The sequence below is a fragment of the Rhea americana genome, unplaced genomic scaffold (genome assembly GCF_003343005.1).
Source record: "Rhea americana isolate MKP2758 unplaced genomic scaffold, rheAme1 scaffold_40, whole genome shotgun sequence".
NCBI lineage: Eukaryota > Metazoa > Chordata > Aves > Rheiformes > Rheidae > Rhea > Rhea americana.
In genome coordinates, this window is record NW_028186535.1 from 5,735,523 (window position 1) to 5,747,822 (window position 12,300).

Below are 12,300 nucleotides of genomic sequence, written 5' to 3' on the forward strand. Positions count from 1 at the left end.
TGATCTGCTGCCTTTTACACTAGCTGCTTGAAAACATAACCTCAACACACATGCAACAAGGTATAAAACACATAGTCTACTTTTCCCTTTATTCAGCCTGATTTTCCTCTTTTCACAATAACTAATAAGTTACTGTGTCCATTGCCCTCTGTGTGATGATGCTCTAAATTCCTGAAGGTTTGGAAAAGTTGCCTGGAATGAAAGCTACTGTCACAAAGATATCTAAACATGGTTTGGCTGGTTGGTTAGTACAGAGTTTGTGAAAGGTGGGCTGAAATTGTTAATAAAGCTTGGGCAGTTTCATTGCAAACACTGTGGTCCATATTATGCTCTAGGTGTTTAGGTGTCTTCATTCTTTAATTGCTTAAATCACTTCAAGCTTAAATCACGTGACAGGAGAAGCAGTCACGTTACCAATGCTTGCTGAAGCATAATATGTATGAAAGTATTTCCAGTGCTTCTATCTCCTCAGAAGTAAACAGAAATTAAAATGTACTCTAAGTTTGCACAAACAGAATAATTAAGTTTGTATAGTTAGGGACTAGAGGGAGGGAGGGAGGGAAGGGGGATTTTTTTTTCTTTTTTCTTTTTTTTTTTTTGCCCTGGGCAAAATTTTCAACATTAACTAATTAATGTTTATAAAGCACTTTGCATATATAGTGCCTTTCATCAGGGGATCTCCAAGTATTAGATTATATTATCTGGAAGGCCTCAGGCCTGTGCATACTAGCCCTAAAAAGTATTAGCCTTCTAAACTTCAGTAATTCACTTCGGGTTTTTCTTTTCTTTCTTTTTTTTTTTTAATCTTCTCTCTTCTGCAAATGTGCTGAGCATTCTGGCTGTGTATGCAAAAAGATGGTAAAAAGGGTGGTCTCAGCCAGAATGACCATATGAAAAATCAACCCCCCCCCATAATATAATTCTCAAATCCTCTGATTGCTGGAGTCAGTGTGCAGCAACAATACTAAACTTAAATTGAACTATAGATCTCATGTCAAATAGGGATCAGTAGGAGGTATCATCACTATTTGGGGAAGCAGCCGTCACTTACTGCATATTGTACACTTATGACAAGGGAGATCTGATTTGCAGCAACTGCAGAAGGCAAAAGGAAGCCACTGGGAAGGGGGGAAGAAACCCCTCCTTGGGGGGCAATCTGGTGGCTCTTTTGTGCTCCATTAAGTTTATGTTATGGAAGGGAAAGGGTTGGTGGTGACTGGCAGCAGAGAAGATTGAGGGGGGGGGGCATGAAAATCGCCACAGTTAGCCGAGCTACAGTGTCTTCAGGCAGCTGCTGCCACTGTCCGAGGCCGAAGCAGGAGGCAGCGTACCCCTAAGCCATGCCAACAGCAGTGAATCTTCCATGTGTCAAGTCTGCAAAGCCCGCTTGGGTGTGGGCTCAGTTGATGACTCAAACAATTACTTAACAATAGCTCGTTGCGTGAGCTGGCGGAGATGCAGCCAGGTTCACAATGGAAAAAATGTGTGGGCATTTCTGCTTCAGCGAAACACATGGAGAACAGACTTGCTGCTGCATGCAGGAACTACCGACAGAGAAAGCGAGGCCTTGGGGAGCAGAAACTTGACAGGGACAAAACAGAGGATGTCTTTGCCTTTACTTGCAYGTCTTACAGGTGGAATTCCCCCAGCTGAATTTTGTTGGGTAAGGGCTGCTGTTAAGAAGTCAAAGAACAAGCAGCAAATCCATTCTTTCAAAAAGTCAGAGGTATTCAGAAATCAAGAATAGAATTGTCCCCTATGTGGCCATCTTACCAAAGCACCCTTGCTGAGCAGTGAAAGTTTACAGCGAAGAGAAGGAAATCCCTCTCCTTCAAAGGAGAAGGAGATTTGAACAGGYTGATAGAGCACATTGCTAAAACCAGACTGATATTGCCTCATTAAAACAGCCAGAGAGCTATTCCAGAGCCTGAATGCATTGAAGAACTTGATGGAGGAACAATTAAAATTACTCATTTAGCACTAATGGACCGACATTTTAAGTCCCCAAATAACCACAGGGTACAGCTCCAATGGGAGAAACAGCTGGAAAAGTATGCAAGGGGGCTGGGAGTAACTGCTCCTCCAACTGTAAAGGTTGGAGGCAGGCAGCACCAATGAACTCCACGGAGCAGAAATTCATTTCAAGACATTGACAGATTGAGATCGGATTCACTGAGTAGCTCACTAGATCCTACAGATGGGCAACATGGGGGAAAAAAAGACTTGACTGGATAATCCATGCACCTTGTATGGTGTACTCCCAGTTCCTGTCTGAGGAAGGTGCATATGGATCTATGGAGACACTTCAGTGACACTGAATCAGAGACACTGATTAAGAAGGGCATTACAACAGAGATGCAGGTGTAGCACAGCTTTCCCTGGCACAGGGCACAGCCAGAGGTGGCTTTGCTATGGAGCTCCACATCTTTTATCCCTGGAGCCCACACTGTACACCAAGCCTAAGAGGTCATGAATTTGTATCTTCAGTTCTCCTAGAAAGCATAGCCCACCTGGGCTGCTCTATTGTAGCAAGCAAAAGAGGATTATAAGGGCCAGCTACTGACTGAGAGTGAGGAGAAGGTTAAATTTCCTTCTCTGAAGACACTACACCACAGAGACTCAGCTGGGTAGCTGCTAAGGTCACATCGCCTTGCTCCAACCAATAGTGTAGACTTATTTATGGCATATGAATCCTGTGAGCATTGAAAAAGAGTTTTCCTAGACTTTTCTCTCCCCTTCAGGTAGGTGTGGTTTGAGAGAGACTGGGAGAATAAGAATCAAAGCAAAAATTATTTGGGGTGTGGTTAGGTCTGTTCCCTGCAGGCTCTGACAGTGTTAACTTTGTTGGATCTTTACAGGATGAGGGTTAACTTCACTCTTTCAGCTTCTGCTGTTCTACATGCACAGCGTTTGTCTTCCACTAACAAATATGAAAAAAGAACTGTATATGTATATTGGCAAATGAGACCATCTACCAGATAAAGAGCCTCTGCTGAGGCAAGCAGGAATGTTCATGAGGTGCTGCTGCTGCTGCTGCCTGTGTGTGTATATGTTATTCTCACCTCTTCTTTGATGTAGACACTTCACTTACAGATCAAGCTAATACGCTTGGTCCTTCAGGCCAGAGTACTCCCACGTTTGCTTGTTACGCAGCAGAAACAAGTGTTTGTTGCTACTGGTACTACCTGCAACCTATAGTAAGACTGGATTAATTCATTCTCATCAACAGACATCTAGGCACCTTTTCCCTTTCACAGAACTCCGGAAGCAGAAGTTACTGCACCTGACCCTGGAAGCCTTGGGATGGGCATGATAGCTCACAGGTAACTATAAACCAGCTTTGAGTCATTCCTCCCTCTGGAAGCAAACCAGCTCTTGCTTATGAGCTACCATTGCAACAGCTAATGCTTCTGTTAGATTTTAATGGTTTCACAGCCCACTGGTTACAGCCTCTACCCACTGGCTTGTAAGTAACCTGGATTTGTCTTCATAAGAGAATGATACAAATGCTTCAAAGCAAAATACACTGTTCAGCTTTAAAGAAGAAATCCTGTGAGGTTTCCAGGAGCCATTGCATGGCTGAGGCTCCACCCTTTACCAAAGCAGGTGCACTGCTGACTGCAGACTTCAGTCTCAGCAGGTCTGGGAGAACTGAAATTCTTTGGCTGCTCTTCCCACTTGCATGCAATTCCCTCTAACTCCTGAATGCTCTTCCTGTGACAGGTAATTTGCCTAACTGAAGGGAGCATGGAAAAAGCCATGTAGCTTGGGATTTCCCTGTGTTTCACGCTRACAAGGCCTGACGGATATGCTCACGTAACTGTGAGCTGGGACTTGCAAGTAACAGGAGAGCAACTGCTGAGAACAGTGGGTTCTGCTGAAGTGGAAGATGTCTGTCCAGTGCAGAGAGGCCAGTCTTAACATGTGTGGGCTCATGAAGGTCTTCTCACGGTGCTGTGTAGACGATTGCCTTTGGCAGTCCTCTCCCACTGGAATTACTTTGCAGGTCTTCTTCTATGGACAGCTCCAGTCGAGCAGTTGGAGCATGACTAGCGAGCTTGCAGGGCCCAGTATCACAGTGCTGGCAGTGACTTTGGGACTCCGTGGGGATAGACAAGAAAGGACTTGCAGCAAAGCTGACTTTGCAAGACTGTATTGGGCAACAGCAATTTATATCAGGTATAGATCTAGAGGCCCTCAAGTGAGGCAGGAGACTGAGGCTGTTTCCATCTTTTGCCAACACATCCATATTTGGAGATGTGGGTGAAGACTGTTCTCTGCCTAGGGGTTCAGACTCCAATAAATTTAGTGATTTAGTCTCATATTAGGGAGGCTTGCCCCAGTGCTCTCCTTTTCTGGTCTYGGGGTTCTTTGGGTTAGTTTTGGGGAAGAAGTATTTATTTGTTATTTCTTCAGTTCCAGCTCATAGAGGGCTCTCACATAGTCATAAAAGCTGGAGAACAGCCTAAAAGACTGATTATTTTCTATAGAGAGGAAAGGAGGCTAGTTGCAGATGGCTGTGGCAAGATATAGCATTTGACTGAAGTTTCCACAGTCTGGAAACTAAACCATGCTGTTTCTGCTATCTTCGGAAAGGCAKGTGCTGTCATAGCAAAATGGTGTAAAAAGCAGAAAGTTGCCCAGTGCCATAGATGCATTAGGCCCTGTTTGAGGCTTGTCTGTCTCACCTCCAACAATTCACACCCTTCTAGGACCCAGTCAGCAGGAGCAACTCTTCCTGGGGGATACTGTTTTGTTTTTATGGCACAAGCTGTTTACATATTTGAACTCTCTGAAGTGCTGGCTATTTCTTGTTGAAGTCTGTGAGACAGAAAGAGATGTCCTCTCCTTGCTGCTTAGCTATTGGTGGGAAAACTGCCCTTAATAAAAACAGTTKCTCAGTGGTGGACTCTGTGGTCTTTCACCGTCTCTGTGGTGCCAAAATGGTGGGCTACATAGATTCTACTGTCTGTTGGTGCAGCTCATCAGGAATATGCTGCAATATCCTAGTGAGAAGGGTGAATAGGAAGAGTCTGGAAGGGACAGTAGTGCAATGAGGCAGATTTGGGGGATTAGGATCCTGGGAATATCATCTCAAGCTCAGGACAGAGGACTGTGCAGGGACTGTGCAGCCAGTGAGAAGGATGCATTCTTTATAAAAGAATTTAAGCCTTGAGTCCAGCTCATCAATATGCTCTCCCAAATGGAGGGCATGTAGCTTTCCCTAGAGCTCTGAAAACAAAAAGGGAAATACCCTTCAGAAACTGCCCGGAATTTGAAATTCAGACCACCAGTCTTGTGATTCCTGGAGATCTGATTCATGCTTCTTGAACATGTGGGTTTGGCAATCCTGTGCTTGCATTTAGAGCCATTTCCCAACCCCTTATTCTCCCCAGAGGTGTTCTTTCTTTCCYCTTTTTCACTCCTGTATATATGAAATAAACTGCTTGGGGGTTAGGGGAGTTGTTACTGATAGCAAAACTCATCTATTAAATTCTCAGTGAGCTGCTTTCACTAAACAACTCCTTTAGAGTCTAAAATAACCATGGCTGGCTAGAACAACTYGTCCCCCTTTTCTGCTTTGCCTCGGGGTGGGAGATGGACCTTCTTACGGCTTTGCACAAAGGAGAAGCGAGAAAATGCTGTTCCCCCTGCTGCAGACATGCAGAGGATGGTGGACAAGCCCCAGGCTGCTGTGCCTTCTCTGAGCTCTCTGTGCTCTTGTTTGTCTGGGCAGCACAGAGAGGGAAAATTAAGCTCTATCCAACCCATTAACTGCTCTGGAGGAGAGCCCTTGTATGTGCACAGGCACGTATGCTTTATGGAGAGCATCTAAAGGTCTCTCCAACACTCAAGAAAGGAAGGAAGGTTACGTTTTGAAAGACCAAGCATGAGAGTTAAAAAAAAAAAAATCTGCCTTTTCCCCTAAAATCCTTTTTGGTCCCCTTGTGGGAGGGACTGAATTTTTATCAGCATAGATACCAATATGATGTAAGTGCTACCTTAGTGCAAAGAAACAATTATCTGAAGCCTCTGTTGAGTGCCATTTGGATTCTCATAGACAGTCTGCTGCTGGCATGATAAAAGGCAAAATCCCACACCCATGGGAGTAGAGACTGTTTTCAATTCTCTGCAAGAGATCTCTGCCCACTTGAAGACAGAACAGTAGTCAGAGAATAAAAGGGAGTCCTGCTGTGATGGATAGGCTTCGCATGGTGTTAGCCTGCAACCCTCCCACACTGCAGGCTAGAGCAGCAGGACAGGATGAGAGCCCACAAAGGCAAACGTCTTACAGTAAAGTGCATCTCTGAATTGGTTCAGCCTCTCACAAACTCTCACACTCCAGCACTCTCAAAAATTGCTGCTGGACTAGGATAGACTGCCTGCAGGGGTAGGAGATGCAGCGAAACAGTACTGTTGGGCTTGCAGCTAATTCCAGAAAAGGACTTTGTCACAATATTAGGTATATTAAGAGGCATAAATAGGCCTTGCTGTCTTGGGACTCTAAACATCAAGTGTCAAGGAGATCTGCCTAGGCCAGTATATTGAGTGGGGAACTACCAAAATTAGCCCATGGAAAACCCCTGATACAGATATTTAGATGCCTACCCACGAGCTGCTGAGAAGAGATATTCAAGAGGATATTCAAGGCCTGCCTAGATGCAACCCTGTCTAACATGCTGTAGGTGACCCTGCTGAGCAGGGGGATTGGACTAGATGATCTCCAGAGGTCCCTTCCAACCTTACTGATTMTATGAAGAGCTTCCTTCTAATGGTGCTAGTTATAATGCTGCAGAAACCTAACAACATTTTTGCTTTTGATCCACACAGGGGTCTAGGAAAGGACAAACTCCTCTACTCCTGCTGTCCTCAGTTGGAGAAAAGGAAATCCATGTCCTTGACACCTTGTGAGAGGGGAGGGAGGGTGAGGTAATAGTGCAGATCTGTATAGGGAACACTCCTTGAGGGGTTACAGAAGTCAAAGACAAGATTTCTAAGCTTTTGAGAGGGATGTTGTGATGGCAGCAATGTTGCCTAATAACTGAGATCATGGACAGAGAAAGTAACTGAGCTCTCTTCTAGCTCTGCTAAGTTTGAATTAAGGTCTGAATACGTGTGGAAGGAATCCAAGTGCTTAGAATTACTATTTGCACAGAGGATAACAGCTCTGTGATAGAGAGCTCTGTGCACCAGTAGCCCAGAAAAATGGCAGCCGAATGTTTGTTTGTGCAAGAGATGCCCTCCTATTGAAGGAAATGAAAAGACAGTGCCTAAATAAAGTTGGAGAAGGGATGGTAGTCATCCATCCAAAGGAAAAAAATAATTTCAGAGATCAGAGAACTGGAACGGTCATGGAAACTGAGGGGGGAGGGGACAACGTTTCAGGGAGAGCAAAAGTAGCTGACAAGCTGTGCAAGATGAAGGTGACAGAGCTGATCATGTCCTTTGCCTAGCCAAAGAGAATTTCACTTGAGTTTCACCTCACTGCAGAAGTTAAAGCCAAGTCAGAGTGTCTGGAGGAGGCAGATATTTGATTCAGCGTTTACAAATTATTCAAAGGGATTAAAACACTAAGAGGGAGAATGGGCAGTAGTCAGCRGGACCAGTGAAGGTGGGGGGGAAACAGGAGGAGCTAATCATGTTTGCATTGCAAGAGATTAGGACAGGGAAAAATGTAAAATTAAGGCAGTTGGAAAGAGGGGGCACGATGGAAAGGAGATTCAACACCACAAAACAGGAAGGGATTATACGTACAAGAGGAAAAGATCAGCTGGGTCAYTGCATCCAGATCTCAGACAGCCATGTCCAAGGCTCTGAGTCCAAATTATTACATAATACTCATACCACTTCCTTAAGTTAGGAGCTCAAGGCCCTTATGTATGAAAGTCTATGAAATTATTTTGCGTCATCACTAGAAATTATAAGAAATTGTAAGGTGCTGCTGGTGTCTTAAGACTGGCTTGTCAAATAGACCTTTGAAGGGAGGGACACATTAAAAGAGCCTGAACGTAGTTGCAGATCCAGAAGCATACAGAACTATCAGTCTGCCCAAAGAAAGCTTTTCAGCAAGGTTTCCTCTTCACTCTGGGCTACCCACCTTGCCTCAGTCCACGCACCGAGTACTGAAGTCATCATATGGCCGAGAGCCACCCGACCCAAACTTAGCAGAGCCGAGGCAAAGAGAAGTTTCAGGACAGCTCCAAGGGCCCCTTGTAGGCTGAGGCTGGGCTGGGCAGGCCTGTTGGCCCTGGGGCAGCTGGATGATGTTGGCTCCTCCTGGCTCACTGCCCAGCAGCCAGCTTTCTCAATAGCTCCRCTGCTAGAGCAACCCCTCTGCCATTCACTGCACAAAGCCCCACTGCTGGAACCACAGAGGAGTCACAGCTGGTGCCAGAAACCTTTYGCCTCTGCTTCCCCCAACCTGCTCATCCTATCTAAATGCAAAACTTCTTCAACAACAACTTCATATCGAATCAGTGCTCAAGGCAGATGCCAATTATACATGAGTTTAAAGCTCTTATTGAGGAGAAACCTGTACTGTTGGGGAAACAAATCACCAAAATATGTTTGTCAGATTTCAGCCATGGTCAAATCTCAGCTTTTGCTAAGAACCACAAGAAGTTTAACCTTTGCTATTATATATAAGMAGCCTGAAAACGCTATCTACCCTAAGTAGTAAAAGAGCCTCACTCAGGTATAGTAAGTTTGGGAACAGTCAGATCTCTGCAAAGCTTTCTTAAGTTTTGACTTGATCAAGACYGGAGAAAAAAAATCTTCCTGACTCACTCTCTTCCCAAGACTGCCCTAGCCCAGGGCATTCTCCCTGCCTTGGGAAGTGTTGCAAAATTTGAACTTGCCCTGAAGGTATATCTCACTAATTACTGGATATCCTGGTTTTATATAAGGACAGAGTCAGAACCTTCCCACAGGTTCTTCTTTATGGCATGGGAAAAGAACTAGAAATACTGATTTCTGTTTCAGCATCCACAGCAGACTACTGTAAAGAGCTGATTAAACACTCAAGGGGATCGGTTTTTGGAGCCATCCTCCCCTGCCTCAGGGCATCACTCACCAACAGTCTCTAAGAAGCAAGGAATTTCAAAGGCAAAAACAACCTGACTTTTAATAATTGCCCTCTCTACCTGAAGTCTGGGTCATTTTCAAATTTTTGCTCTGTAATAAAGACAACTAAAACTTTCAAATTAGAAGCAAAGATTCCGAGAGCTCAGTGAGATGAAGCCTATTTGAGCCTGCACCACCTTTCAGCCATGCTGCAAAAGGCTAATGAATCGGCTGGTGAAAGGCAGAGCGCAGAAAATTCCAGCTCTAGGCTTGACAAAAGGCCGTGCAAACCTGATCAGCTCTGTGATAGGCAGATGCTTACATGGGCTGTAAGCCTGACTATGCTTTTCCAAAGCTGGTATAGGAAAACTACCTCCACTATGAGATACTGAATAGAACATGCTGCATCTACACATCGTCTGCTTGCTCCAACCTCTTTTAGGATCACCAGTTCCTGTGAAAAAAATACATTATCCTAAATCTGGCAATGCTTCAGTCATATGGCTGGAGTGTAGCACTGAGCTGAAGCTGACATGCTTTTGTTAATCAATCACATTGGCCACTCCTTTGAGGACAGATGAGATGATTATGGAGGATTTCTCCAAGTCATAAGGAACATGAACTAAGAAGGAAGAAATCACTCAAATGGACATAAATATTTAATGATTTCTTCCCAATAAAAAATATTCAGTAAGTCTACTTTATTAAATGTAGCCTGCATATATGTACCCACTTACCTCAATAGATTTTTTTTCTAAAGATACATAGATACTCTGTAAAAGAGGGCATGATTTCCCTCCCCGAATACATGCAAATCAAAAAATTACCTGTAGATAGAAAAGAGTTCCATCCTTTGCATGAGTTCTCCTTTTCTTAACTCTTCCTTTTGAGAATGCTAGCTGACCGGCTCTTCAACGGAGTTGTTATTCCCTGCCCAGTTTTGCACAAAGTTATCAATGGATTTTAATATATTAAATTTTGCAACCTCTTCAAGGAATTTCTCCCTTTCATCTCCCTGTTGCTGGCATTTCATACCTGGGAACTGTTATAACTGAGTCCTTACAAGAAGCAGAATATTTCTTTTAAAAGTTACAAGGCTTCACAAACAAAGAGGGTATCTATAGTCACACATCATTAATGGAAAAAAAAAATCCTCCTCTTCTCTTCTAGCTTCTAAGAATAGAAATAAAAAAAACCTCTCAAGTAACTGTAAATAATAAACCATGTCATGCTAAATACTTCAAAGTATAAGTGCAAATATTTTAAGAGGCTTAAGGAACTACTACAAAATTACCAATTAGCTCTCAAAAACAGATTCAGATGATCTGTCATATAATTCTTCATTCCAAATACATTTTAGGATAAAACTCTCTTGTGATCTAGTAGAGGAAATCAATTACTTACCATTAACTGCAATTCTTCAAGGAAAACATGCACAGCAGGAGTGTACACAGCAAGCTGTTAAGATTTTTTTTTTTGCCTTAGCAGGACCCATGATGAACTCCTCCCTTCTTCCTCCCTCACACCAGGGCATAGCTGCAAAAGTCAGTGCATAGCACACAAACTGTAGTTCCTCGTAACTGCAGAAGCATCAAGGGAGAGTAACAGCAAGAAAGTGGAAGGATAGTGGGAAGTAACTTACAGACAGTGTGTCTAAAAGAATTACCCTCCCTATTAAGCTGCTCACCGCTGTGGGAAATGTGTGCACTTGCACTACTGCTGACTCCAAAGACAACCCATTATGTATTTAGTAGTTACCTCCAGGTGAGCTTCAAGGACCAAAGATTTAAGATTTCTTAAACGCCACAGCACTGCATAAAAACAAATGCTGTCACCCAGCAGGTGCCTACAAATGAAGCAGTCTTTCAATAACACTACTGATGGGCCAAGCCCTGGTGGAATGTCCACTGATCACTCACAGGGGTGCAGATCTTAACAGAGTCCAAAATCCAAGTGGACAATCTGAGGTATGGCTGAACCCTTTCAAACTTCTGAGACAGAAGCAAATTGTAGGAGATTCTTCAAAGAGCTCCCGGACCATGAGACAGGAGTTGAAGAGAACAGATGACTGGTTCTGATGGGGTCTCTAGCAGGAATTTCAAGTAGGCTAGAAGAAAGATACCTGTTAGGGAAACATCCTTTAAAAAGTAAGAAGTATCTACATCTCCAAGGATCTCATAGAAAACCATCAACCAAAGGAGGCCCTAATGGTGGAAGTCTTGACCATGATGAAATCTTTTGTGTGAGAAACTGTTTACTACAAAGTAGCAGCCTGAAGGTTGATGAGAACTAATTAGTACTATCAGCTCCTTTAATTTCAGAAAAGTCATTCAACTTTCAAGGCAAGGATAAAGCTCCTCCTTTTCTTCCTTCCTTCACTCTAAAAAGCCCTTTAAAAGAAGGCTGCCTGTAGGCAACCTATAAGCTATGAAGTAGAGCACCTTGGGAAGGGACTGGGTAGCAAAGTTAGCAACATGCTGAAATAGCTACAGATGGCAGACAAAGCRTGACCAGTCTGTGCCTGCAATAAAAAAAGGCAATAGGAGCCAGGACTGATRTATCTGAAGGGAAGAGACTAGGTTTTTTTCATTATATTAATTTTCAAAATGCTAGTTGCAAAGCCAAAAGAGACGTTTGCCTAGGTCACCAAACGTTTACATCCACCGAAACATTGGTGTTCTCGCTTGTGACCTTCCTACCAAATGAAGGCAGGACCAACTATCAACCCATGGTAATGAACCCAGGGCCAAAGGTGTCCAGGTGGAGATCAGACATGCCAAGGACTTTAGTCTTTTTACTAAAGTTTGCACTCCAAAAAGGAAGAAAACCTTCAATGAAGATTTATCTCTAGAGTTATCTCTAGAGTTGCAGGCTCCAGTCAGAACTTTGGGTAACAGCTAGGCAGACATCACATGTGCTACATGCATGTGTGTGTGTCTGCGTGTGTGCGTGTGTCTGCGTGTGTGTAGCACACACAGTTTCAGAAATGGCCCACATTTGAAAAGTTGCCCATTTCACGAAGTCCAAGCCCTTGGTCTTCCCCCTAGGATATCCTCATTTACCTTGGTCTTTCCATGTTAACTCTAGTGACTATAAAAGAAGAAAGCAAAAAATGGGGCAAACAAGTGAACTTGGAGAACAGCTGACTGCAATTTTTCCAGACAAAGTGGACTTGCATGGCAAAACACAGGTGCTTACAAGAGAGTGGGCCTAGAACAACTTGATGCAAACAAAAGC